General features: G+C 37.8%; 1 protein-coding gene across 6 annotated transcripts in view; it reads right to left on the bottom strand.

The window, feature by feature from the left end:
* The window catches only part of dcun1d3 (defective in cullin neddylation 1 domain containing 3), a 36,977-nt gene that overhangs the window by 24,587 nt on the left and 144 nt on the right, over positions 1-12,246 (bottom strand). For 2 of the 6 annotated variants that reach the window (XM_059979316.1, XM_059979318.1), the window contains exon 1: positions 12,075-12,201. The exons of 1 other annotated variant lie outside the window; for it this stretch is intronic. The gene's annotated coding sequence lies outside the window, so the exon portion shown is untranslated. 3 more of the 6 variants (XM_059979320.1, XM_059979319.1, XM_059979315.1) reach the window with 2 other exon arrangements.

The following is a 12,246-nucleotide window of genomic DNA, read 5'->3' as shown; positions in this document are numbered from 1 at the left end:
CCCATGTGATTTTCTGCTGTTGTTATTGTTGAACTTTCAAGGACTTGCGATGTGAACCTGGAAATTCCCAATCCAAATTTTTTAATACCAAGTCAGAGGTTGTAAAGCCTAATGGAAAAGGTCAAAACAAATAGCATTTGTAAAGGAATGAATGTAGTTTTGGAAGCTTTACTAGGTATCATACAATGCTCCAAAAGTTGTGTAAAGGTCAGAGAGGAGGATAGAAGTCCTGAAATATTTTCTCTATACTCCTTAAAACTTCCTGGTGAGCCAAAGATACATGGTATGATTTCCAGAGCTGAAACAAGTTGTAGCTGCATCACAAATAGATGTTAAGCTAGTTCAATAACACATGCTATACAAAGGAAAGTAATGCAGAGCTACATCTGAATTTCATCAACACTTCTATGGAAACCAGAAAAAGGTCTGTGAGTGATAGGACTAATGGTAGGGTACATGTGGGGAAAAGCGAATCACATTTTACTTCTATTGAATTCTACTAATATTTTCCAAACAATTTGACCATTACAGCAAAAGTTAAAATAGTGCAGAATTCAGAAACCTACAGACAAAATGAACTGGAACCATGAATTTTCAAAAATAACGAGTCTCATTTTCCTTATGAATTAAAAAGGTTTACAGTCATCACATCTCAATACCATGACTAGGTTTAGGGTAACAGAATAAATTCCAAAATTAGCTAATTTTTCAGATGCCAAACAGCAAACAAAAAGTGTCAGTGACACATCTCCCTGTTTTTTCCAGTACAATTTCTACAGTACAGTTTATACATCAAGACTGCATCAAGAACTAATGTAACTATTTACTGGACATCTGTGTGGTTTATCTATAACATTCACCTCAAAACACTTCAGTGCCATGAAATCTTTCAAATCCATTAGAAGGCTGAACTAATGACCATCAGCATCCATTCTCAGGGCAACATTCCAAGCAATGTGACTATTTACACTCAGCTAGTTCCATTGGGTGGACACGTCAACAGCATGCCCAACACCAGAATCTCAAAACAGATATGCTATCCTGAGCTCTGCCACACTCAAGAAATTTTCTTTGTTTTGCGCACATTCTCAAACTCATTGAAAATTAAATCCACATCAACTCATGAGAATATGTGACCATTAGCTACTCAATGTTGAGTGGCATCTAGGAAAGCAGAAAGCATCTTTGACAGGAACCAAGCAGAGATAGCTGAAAGAACTCCAAATAAACCATCTGTCCTGTAAAGTAACTCCTGCTTCAATGCAGCAAAGTCTGAGGTTCCCAAGAGGGCCTTATCAGCCACTTGAAAACCCACGAAAATGGAGCAGCAGCAAGTCTTCTCAATCCAAGAGATTGCTTTTAAAAAAGATCTTTGTATATTCATAGACATGCTGTGCACTAAAATAGAAGGAAAACAAAAGCCTTGTGTATTCATTAAACTGGTGAAGAAGTTGTCTATATTTACACTACAGGAAAGAAAATGTAACATTAGTGTTTGCTACAAGAGAATTAAGAGTACAAGATAAAGAACATTTTACTACAATTGCAAGTTATATCCTGTTAACAAAAAGGGCAAATCCAGTCTGGCTAATTATTGCCCGGTCAGTCTACTCACAGACATTAGGAAAGTGCTAGAAGCTGTCATCAACAATGCTAGCAAGCAGTACTTGCACACCAATAAACCATTCATTGACGCCCACTTTGAAATTCACCAGAACTACTTGGACCAAGGCAGTAATGAAGTTGGCAGTCCAAAATGGAGCAAACCACTGAATTCATAGGCAGCACATGAGTATCTGCCCTTTACATCGAGACAGCATTCAACTGAATGTGGTGTCAAGGTACCTGGGCAAAACGTAAATCAATAGGCATTAAAAGGGGAAATTCTCCAGTGGCTGGGGTTAAATCACCTGAAAAGCAAAATAGCAGTGGTTGTCAGGTCAATCATCTCAGCCCCAGAGCATCCAGCAGGGTTCCTCACCACAATGATGTATGCCAAACTTTCCTTGGCTTATTCATCAAGAACTTCCTAGCAAAACACCATGAATATCCTAGGGCCACCACTGACTGGAAATGTAAACGGCACCATCCATATAAATACTTCAGCTACAGGATCAGATCAGAAGTTGGGTCACTCTCAGTGAGCAACTCCCTTCCCACCATTTACCAATTGAGGTACACTGTATATCACTTCAAAATACTCACCCAGAGATGGAAAACCTAGGCCAAGCACCAGTGCCCTAGCCACTTTTATACAGATTTTGTCAAATAAAAGCAACTCCAGTGTTACAGGGAGGGTGGGGATATGTTTCACTTCAGCTCTCTGTACCATGATTTTCGCCATTCAAAGCTGCAATCTCTGCACAAGCTTCAAGAAATGCAAGTTGAAAAGCAAAATGCACTTATCCATTTATTCCCCATGCCACACACACAAATTCCATGACAGCCATTTTTATTCCATTTCTCACGTTTTTAGGTAGTGATCTATGGATTCTACAAAGACAAATTACCATTACCTGATCACCATGATCTGTAAGTTTATTGAAACAAAAACAATGCACTTGTCAATTCCATATGACAAAGGGCAAAAACATTTTACTCAATTGTACACACGAGAAAATCTGCAGATGCTGTAATTCCAAGATGCTGCCTGGCCTGCTGAGTTCCTCCAGCATTTTGTGTGTGTGTTGCTCAATTATACCACGACTTTTCATATATGTTAGCAATTTATCAAGGTTCTGAAAATGATAATTTTGCCTATATTGACAGCATATTTATTTATAGTTGTAATCTCTCAGACTTGTGTGACATGATATAAAATCAGCTTGCTTTGGCAAATAATGAATCAAAAGAAAAAACTACTACAATTTGGTTGCTAAACCAAGCAGTATAGAGTGCATATTTCAAGGGCTTTATTTTATATGTGCGAACTGACCTGTTTTCATTCCAAAGAACTATCAACATTGGCAATAACTAGATCTAAACGACTCTTTAATCAGATTGCTGGCAGGCACAGGTTCAGACATCTTTACCTCCATTGCACCCCACTCACTCATGCCAATCATTCCTAATGTAGCAAATTGAAACTGACAAGAGACCAAATCTGAATGCCAAACTCAACACTCCAACATACCTTTGGGAAACCACAAAGTAACAATAAATCAATCCATCTCTGGCCCAGAATAACACCACTACCTAGGCAATGTTGTTAACAGTGGACCATACAGATTGATATATTATAAGACCATAAGATATAGGAGCAGAATTAGGCCATTTGGCTCATCAAGCATTTCATCATGGCTGATCCATTTCTCTCACCGCCCCAATCTCCTGCCTTCTCTCCGCAACCCTTCAAGCCCTGACTAATCAAAAACCTGTCAATCTCCACCTTAAATATACCCAATGACTTGGCCTCTACAGTCGTCTGTGGCATGAATTCCACAGATTCACCAGTACGTACATTTGCATATGGGTTTGCTCCAGGTGTTCCACTTTCCTCTGGTTAGTAGGTTATTTGGTTATTGTAAATTGTCCTGTAATTAGGCTAGAGTTAAATAATGTTAGGTGGACTGCTGGGCAGTACAGCTCACTGAGCCAGAAGGACCTGCTTTCTATTGAATAAAGCAATACATGATAACTACCACAAACGTTGGAAAATCTGCAGATGCTGAAAATCCAAGCAACACACACAAAATGCTGGAGGAATTCAGCAGGCCAGGCAGCATTTATGAAAGAGTACAGCTGATATTTTGGACTGAGACCCTTCAGCAGGACTGGAGAAAAAAAAACAGTCAGCGTTAGATGGTGGATAGAGGGGAGGGAGAAACACAAAGTGATAACCATCTCCAACAGGATCCCACCACCATGCACATCTTTCCCTCCCCCCAACTTTCTACTTTCCGCAGGAATCACTGCCTATGCAACTCCTTTGTTCATTCGTCCCCCACCACTGATTTTCCTCCTCGCACTTATCCTTGCAAGCGGAACAAGTGCTACACCTGCCCCTACACCTCCTTCCTCACTACCGTTCAGGGTCGTAAACAGTCCTTCCAGATGAGGCAACACTTCACCTGTGAAGCTGTTGGGGGTCATATACTGTATCCAGTGCGGCTTCTTGCTTATGGCGGAGACCCGGCATAACTGGGAGACGTCTTCACCGAGCACCAGAAAAAGTGGGATCTCCCAGAATGGCCTCTACTGTCAGAGTGAGTACATGCAACTGTACATCACAGCTTGGTATGGCAATTGCTTTGACTGAGACAACAAGAAACTACAGTTTGGACACAGCTCAGCACATCATGAAAACCAGCCTCCATCTCCACTTCTCACTGCCAGTAAGATTCAAATCTGCCCTGGACATCCCATCAGACAAAAGTTACAACAGCCTGAAAACATGAACACTAGGCTCAAGGACAGCATCTATCCCTCTGTTGTAAGACTACTGAATGGCCCCTTCTATGATAAGATAGACTCTTATCCTCACAATCTAGCTTATGGCCTTCTGCCTTATTGCCTGCATGGATTGCATTTTTTCTGTACTTACACACTTTATTCTGCATTCTGTTATTGTTTTAAAACTTGTACTATCTCAGTTACTGATGCAATGATTTATATGAATGGCTCGCAAAATAAAGTTCTTTCCACTGATACGATAGTATGTAACTCATGCATGTGACAATAATAAATCAGTAGGTTTTTCCTCAACTCTCATGAAGAGGCCCTAGCCCTGGTCGTTTGTCAAATTACAGTCCTGCTATCCTGAAACTAGCATTTTGAATCTGTAATGCACTCCCACCCTCACAAGTATTTATTGTTTAGGCAAAGAGAATAAAATTGCCCTGTATACTCTATTATTGAAGTACTCTGGAATTCCACTCACACAAGAATTTATGAAAATATGGCATTTTGTCCTTTTTGAGCCTTTTGTAGAATATCGTAACATCACACACATTCTAATTTCAAATACTTGAAATGTCAATCTTTTCTCAACCATATGCATTCATATTCATGTTCAAACATTGATTTAGTAGTTGTATCTATTGTTATAGAACTCTCACATTATAAAAGGCTTCCCCTCCATTCTATTACCACCCATTTTTCCATTTTCTGCTCCAAACTGTCACTCTGGGATGTTAGTATCATGTAACATTGAAAATTTACATTTTGGTCACCATCTGAGATTTTACCAACAAAACCTGTGTTATATGCAAATATACAGATGTTTTTTGAGCTATGCCTAGCCACAAGACAAGGCAGTGTACACAAGTGAGAAAGACTGGCTGGTTAAGAGCTCCCACAGCAACAACCTTGGACTTGGCCTCAGCAAGTCCAAGGAATTGTTTGTGGATTTCAGAAAGTGGAAGTCAGGAAAGCACGTCCCTCTTCAGCAGTATGCTTTTTTTGAATCCAAATAATTTAGTTTGCAAGCAAAATCAGAACAGCAATATTCTGTTCTGACCTGCTCAGTGCAAAGGTACTTTGAAACATGACCTTAGGTATTTATTATCCTATTTGCTAACTCATCATTTTTAGTTTCTTACCATACCTACATGAGAGTGTTCCTTCATGTCACTTTTCAACATTCAATGAAATCTAATTACTGTCCTAACTGAACTAAATCCTGATTTACTTTCTGTTCAAGGTATTCCTTTGGTTTCTATAATTAATAACCGTTCCCCTAGTTTTTTTCCCTTTGTCTCGTCAAGGAGTCTCTTTATAAGATCACCCTATCATGTCTATCCACCATTTGTGGATGAAATGTAAAAGTAGCAAGTTGGCCCTGCAAGATCTTGGACCATGCATGGATGGCCCTTGAGCAACAGCCATCTTTGAAATCATAAGTCACTGCATTTGTAGAATAGCCCCGTTTCACCATGCTGTATGTCCAAGCAAATTGATTTTTGTCTTACAAGAGATCCATTTTCCTTTATCCAGGAAGGAAGCTGTTTAATTACCTTAATGCCCATGCTGACCTTACTTTCAAGTTACACCTGCCATAACTTAAAGGTGGAAAAAGTGTCAAATCTTATCAGAATATTATTAGCCTGAAAATTTCTCCAAATAGTGAATACAGCCAAACTAAGGAGCCATCTGATTCCTTAGGTACACCCAAAGAATGCACACACTTATAAGTATGGGGACACATTACAGACCCAAGATTATTTTTTGGCAATAACTGAAAATGGTTGTCATTTTCATTGAAATTTTAGAACTAGATGCATAAATTTGCTGTCATGCTTTCCTACAATAAAACAGTGACAAGTCTTTGATAACTATTGAGCTGTGAACAGCTGAAGGTTCTGAGAAATATCGTACAAGTGCAAATTTACTTTGCAACATAGCTTAGCAATTGATATAAACTAATTGAACTGATGCAAAAACTGAGCATCAAGCTACATATTATGAGAAAGTCGCAGTGCTAAGTCTGCATCACATGCGTAAATGAACACAAGTACTTCCACTGGACTAGAGGATGGGGTTACATGCTGCAAATGGGTTGAAAGAACATGAATCTCAGTGGATGTACGCCTTTAAGTATATAAATATTTAAGAGTTCTGGAAATAAAAAAATATGAATTTATGGATTAATCAACTTTACACCTTCAATTATTTCTAGATTTATTTTGCAGAATTCAACAGCAAGGGAAACTAATATACTTTTTCCTGGCCCTCAGGAATTTAAGTTGTTCTCCTTTTACTTTTCCCTACAGCCCCAATCCACAGGGACTGACAAAACTTCAAATGGATGGGTAATTTCAATCAGAGATAGAAGATTCTCATGAATAATACTTAGTAGTTGCTTTGAATGATATTCATAATGGTACTTTTGTACTGTATTCAACTTTGCACAATACAATGCCTTCAACTGAGACCTTTATTCTATGTGTGATTGGTACTCCATCACCCACAGCACTACTTCAGTAATGTGAAAACCAACAATTGTTATTCAGTTGTTCAACAACAGATAATGGTTGGCCAAAACATGGTGCGTAAAAAGATTTGCTTAAAATTCCAAAAGAAATAATTTTGATGGAGTGAATATGTTTACTTAACAAACACTATTTTGTTATTTGAATATTAAGTTTCTGTTAAGAGCTAATAAAAATAAATTTATTGTATTTAGAATTGTTCTTAAAAGTCAAAATCTGAAATGTTTCCTATAGAATGACCATCCATATGTCTTGAATATGGCTGAAATTTTTGAAGCCAATTATATCTATATTACAGCCTTGAAATGTTGCAACTCGTCCTCCAGGGTGAGCATTGGTTATCAGTCTATAACAGGCATGGGCAAACTACGGCCCGCAGGCCATATGCGGCCCGTTAAGCTTTTTAATCCGGCCCGCAGAACTTGATGAAATTATATTAATAAACCTTGTTAACGTTTTTTCCCCGCAATTCTGGCGTTTTCCCAATAGATGACGCACTGTATATACATTTGTGGCGACTAATCCGGCCTGCAGAACTTGATAAAATTATATTAATAAACCTTGTTAACGTTTTTTCCCCGCAATTCTGGCGTTTTCCCAATAGATGACGCACTGTATATACATTTGTGACGACCCATTTCCTGGCACATCCGAACCAGCTCACAATTAGCCAGCGTTCCGGCTACGGGAGATAGCCTGCGGGGATTTGCGAGCACAGAGCTTTGGAGCCTCTGCGCAGGTGGGGCAGGTTGAGGGAGGCTTAAAAGTGAGGCTGGGGATTTCGAATAAAGTTTTTTTTCTTCGACTGCAGTTACCGAGTCTATGTCGTAATTTTAGCGCAGCATGTAGCACACTGCTACACACTGACCTTTGTTGAGGTGCAGCGTATTACTCCACATTTGTGCTTTACTCTTTGTTCGGCTCGACCTATTTGTGTGAACAGGCGTTCAGCGTCATGAACATCAACAAAGCCAGCCACAGATCCAAGTTAACTCACCAACACCTCAGATCCATCCTGAGAATCGCCACAACAAAACTAAATCCAGACTTTGATGCGCTGGCTAAAAAGGGAGACCAACAACACTGTTCCCACTGAAATTAAAAATAAGTTTCTTCGTTGTGTTATGTAAAAAATGCATTTGAAAATATTTTTTTCAATAAGCCTTACATGTTACATGTCATTTCTGTTAAGTGATGGACATGAGTAGTGCGCAGGTGCACGTACGTTCTCAAAATAAAAAATGTGCTCCAGATCAAATAACACGCTCCGCATACTGGCTGGTCATTGTTGAGTTTTACCACAAGGGACAATTGAATAAGAAGGAGCAGGACAAGTAGACCTGCATCTCCTACCGTCTTTGAAATAAAGACAGTCAGGAGGAGAGTGATGATGATAATATCTTGAAGGATAACAGAATTTTCAGTGCTTTAAAATAATAACTGTTACTATTAAAAAAGCTGTATTTTATTCATTTAATTTTCAGTGTTTTAAAAGTCATTTCAATAAATAGCTAAATACCATGGGATTTCAAAGACAGATATTTTGTTGTATGCATTTGTTCATTTTCAATTGAAATTAAAGCACATGTTTTCTACATATCCCATGATATTTTATTTTCTCTTACGAGGTGTATTACCAAAACACTCCATCCATCTGCTCCTGGTCCGGCCCCCCCTGTCAAATTTTAGAACCCTTTGTGGCCCACAAGTCAAAAAGTTTGCCCACCCCTGGTCTATAACCTACTGTGTACTGTTATGGCTGATCAGGTTAAATAATTGAAATTGAATGCAAATGTTGCCCAATGATACAAGAAAAATGTTTGAACATCTCAATCAAAGATGTAAACAGATGAAGCTGAACACCAAAACAAAGACGTAGAGATGGCTTATCAGTTTATTGTGACTTCCATGAAAGTCTTATCTCACTATCTGTAAAACAATGACATTCATTCTTTTGGATTAGTATTTTGTTTGCAACTAAATGTACCTCTACTAGTCTCTGATCAAGCATAACACATTGCAAATTACACAGAATTAAAATAACATGAGGAAGTATGGTGTAACGAAACCATTTCAAAGAGATGTCTTTCTAAAGACATGGTGCAGAGATTCAAAGGGAAATTTAACCATGTCTGGAGGCATGGTCTCCAGTGGCAGAGCTGCACCTCCCAGCAACCCTCTATTTAACCCTAGACTGATTATGGGACAATTTACAATTACCAATTCACCTATTAACCAGTAGGTCTTTTGAGTGGGGAAGGAAACCAGAGTATCTGGTTGGAGGAGGCTGCAATCACCAAAATATTCAAGTACACGGATTTTGCAACGGTGAGTTTGTAAGACATCGTGCCAAAATGTAAGAATTCACAAAAGGTTAGTTGCACAATAGGGCAAGCAGATAACTATGCACACATTTGTGTTACTTTCACCCACCAGCCTTTCAGACAATAGACAGTCCGAATGAAAATACATCTTCTTTGATTTGGTGCATGGCTTCAACTACAAGAATTTAAATGAATCCCCTTCATTTTGCAAACTAACATGCCACATCAGCTAGAAATTGTTGAGATTTAATTAGCCAACAAGTTTTGATATTGCTGAATTTATTATTTAAGAGATTTAAACCAGCCAGAAAGACAAGATGTTACATACAATGAGACTGAAGTTTGATTTATAGGCAAAATTAAGTCACTACTACCCTAACTGACTTTAGTAATTTTCTGCTTAAAATATGGTACAGATATAACTGTTACATTTTCCATCTTTGTTCCCACTGGGTTCTTTATACTCATCATTAGATTATGGGAACAGGTATTCCCAGTAGTTTATCAGTGTTCACATAATATTCATTCCTTGCACGTCCTATTATTTCTAAGAAAGCTCTAGTTACAAGCTTGAGCTCTATATTTTCTTGGTATGTATTATCATTTCTATTGTAATTAAATACATCAGTATTAGTCCCTAATCAAACTAAGCATTTATCATAAATTATATGCAGCATTAAAATACATACCAATTACTTTTTACAACTACAAACAGAAGGTCATTCTGAATGCATTGAAAGTAGTTCTTTTCACTGCAGTGCCAGGCACTAGCTACAACATGGATCAGTTACATTCAATTTTTTTTTCATCTGTGAAATATCCTCAATTTACAGAACACATAACAGGAAATGTTTCAGACATCAAATCAGCATTCCAGCAATGAATTGGCAAAAATATAATTAAAAATCAAAAGTCATCAGGACTGGTATTGAGATGAGATCAGTGAAACTGAGTTTGGTCAAGTGACTTTCTTAAAATAAAATAGATTACTTAGCATAGAAGTTTTTGAATATATTAACTGACATTCCTATCTGAGCTCATAAAAGGTGTGGCAGAATGTAAGAGTGATTCACGTCAATTTCTTCCGATCATGGAAGCCTGGAAGCGTTGAAAAGAAACCATCTTCCCTGTCCCCAAAGCCAGATCATTTCTCAAGTGGGAATCAATATTCAAATAAAAGTTGAGACTGGAATAATCCAAAAAAGGGAAAATGCACTAATATGGCTAGTTACACATGTTCTGGTAGTAAAATAATAGTTTAATCCAATTATGCTATAGTCCAAAAACATTCAGGGTATTTTATTGAAATCTGAACTTGCTGCAAAAGTAAAATCATAGAAATTTTTCCACACAAAGTTCTTTAAACTAATGTTTACGTATTAACTTTAAATATCACAGCTTAAATACCCTTAGATATTTAAAATTAATTTGTTGTATCATATAACCTTAACCATGGTTCACAGGTAATTTGGGCTTGCCTCAACATGTTTTCAGTTGGACATTTCAATGCAGTTCGGATAGCAATCCTGCTTTACTATCAATAGTGATTCTTTTAAAACAAGATGTACTATCTTCTAAAGAAGATCAAGGAGGAAGAAAGTGTCCTAGAGATTAAAGCCAATATTTATCCCTCATATGACTCTACAAAAACAGAAAATGTGGTTATTATTACATTGAAGGTACTGTTGAGCACAAATTGAGTGTCACAATCTGTTCAATAATATGCTCACAAAAAGAGCAGAGCATTGTAAAGTTATGAAAACCATTTCAGTTTTGTTTTTAAATGGGAGGAAATCACTTACTGCAATTTCTACAAACATACTGACTTAATAATGCATGAACACAAGCTCCTCAGTTTTAGCTTACTTTAAAAATAAGAATTATTTCATAACAATAGTTTTATTTTTGAAAGTATAATATATGTATCATTGGGAGCAGTTGATAATTTCAGAAGCACAAAACTCTCAGCAGTATAACAGGTGCAGTCAGATAACATTATATTCTCAACAAACAACTCAATTAGTTTCTCTTCCCACACCTTCACGATTAGCAGCTTCTTTTTAGAATTAAATGATCTCATATAGGATGACTGGTTATATCTACAATGGATCACAATCATAAATTAACCTACCAAAAATAAATAATCACCTCCTTAATAAATCATTTTCTTTTCTGGCTTCCCATTTAGAACTTTTCAAAACATTGCAAGATCACAGTTCAAAATCGTTCTGTATCTTTGAACGTTAATTTTATTTAGGAAAGAAATGGCACAGGCTGTCGCTTTTTCAATTCCCATGACATTAGGAAAAACATTAACTCGGGTTCTTACTATAGGACACAATCCAAATTTAAATACCCAGTACTCAGGGGAAAAGTTGTCTGATAGATCTTAAATAAAACTGTTTAACAGCTGGGTTGTTCTTAGAGTTAACTTCAACAGACTTGGATTAAATGTTAGCAACTGTCACCGTTACCACTCTATATAATTTCGGCAAGTATTATATCTGAAAAAGCAAAAAAAAACTTACAATATGACCGCAATCAAGTCGCCATTCTATATAGCGGGAGAATGAACAAAACACAGATGCTGTTGAGTTTTAGCGGTGCTCAGGGTTAGAGTCAGAGATTGTACGCAGTCACTGGAACAACGACAGGCTTCCCTTCGCCCACTTTGGTCGCCCCAGAGAGAGCAAAACCAGCAGTAGGCCTTCTTACGACATCACGGTGATAAACCCGATACTTTTAGAGACATGCCTCTCAAACCGCCATTAACAGATAGGAAAACTACGATTTCAAGAAATGTATGGATGAAAACACCCACCGTTCCGCAGATAATTTAAGGAGACAGAAACTTCCCCTCATCACTTCCTACTGCGCCGGGCACCAGCTTTTCGCCTGCGCATTACCTCATCAAACCTTGTGGTCAGATCAACAGTGACGCAAGACGTAGGCGGCGCTGGTGCTGGGGAAAGGAAAGTGAAAACAGACACCTT

The sequence above is a fragment of the Hypanus sabinus genome, chromosome 9 (assembly GCF_030144855.1).
Source record: "Hypanus sabinus isolate sHypSab1 chromosome 9, sHypSab1.hap1, whole genome shotgun sequence".
Lineage (NCBI taxonomy): Eukaryota > Metazoa > Chordata > Chondrichthyes > Myliobatiformes > Dasyatidae > Hypanus > Hypanus sabinus.
This window is presented reverse-complemented; position numbering and strand designations above follow the sequence as displayed.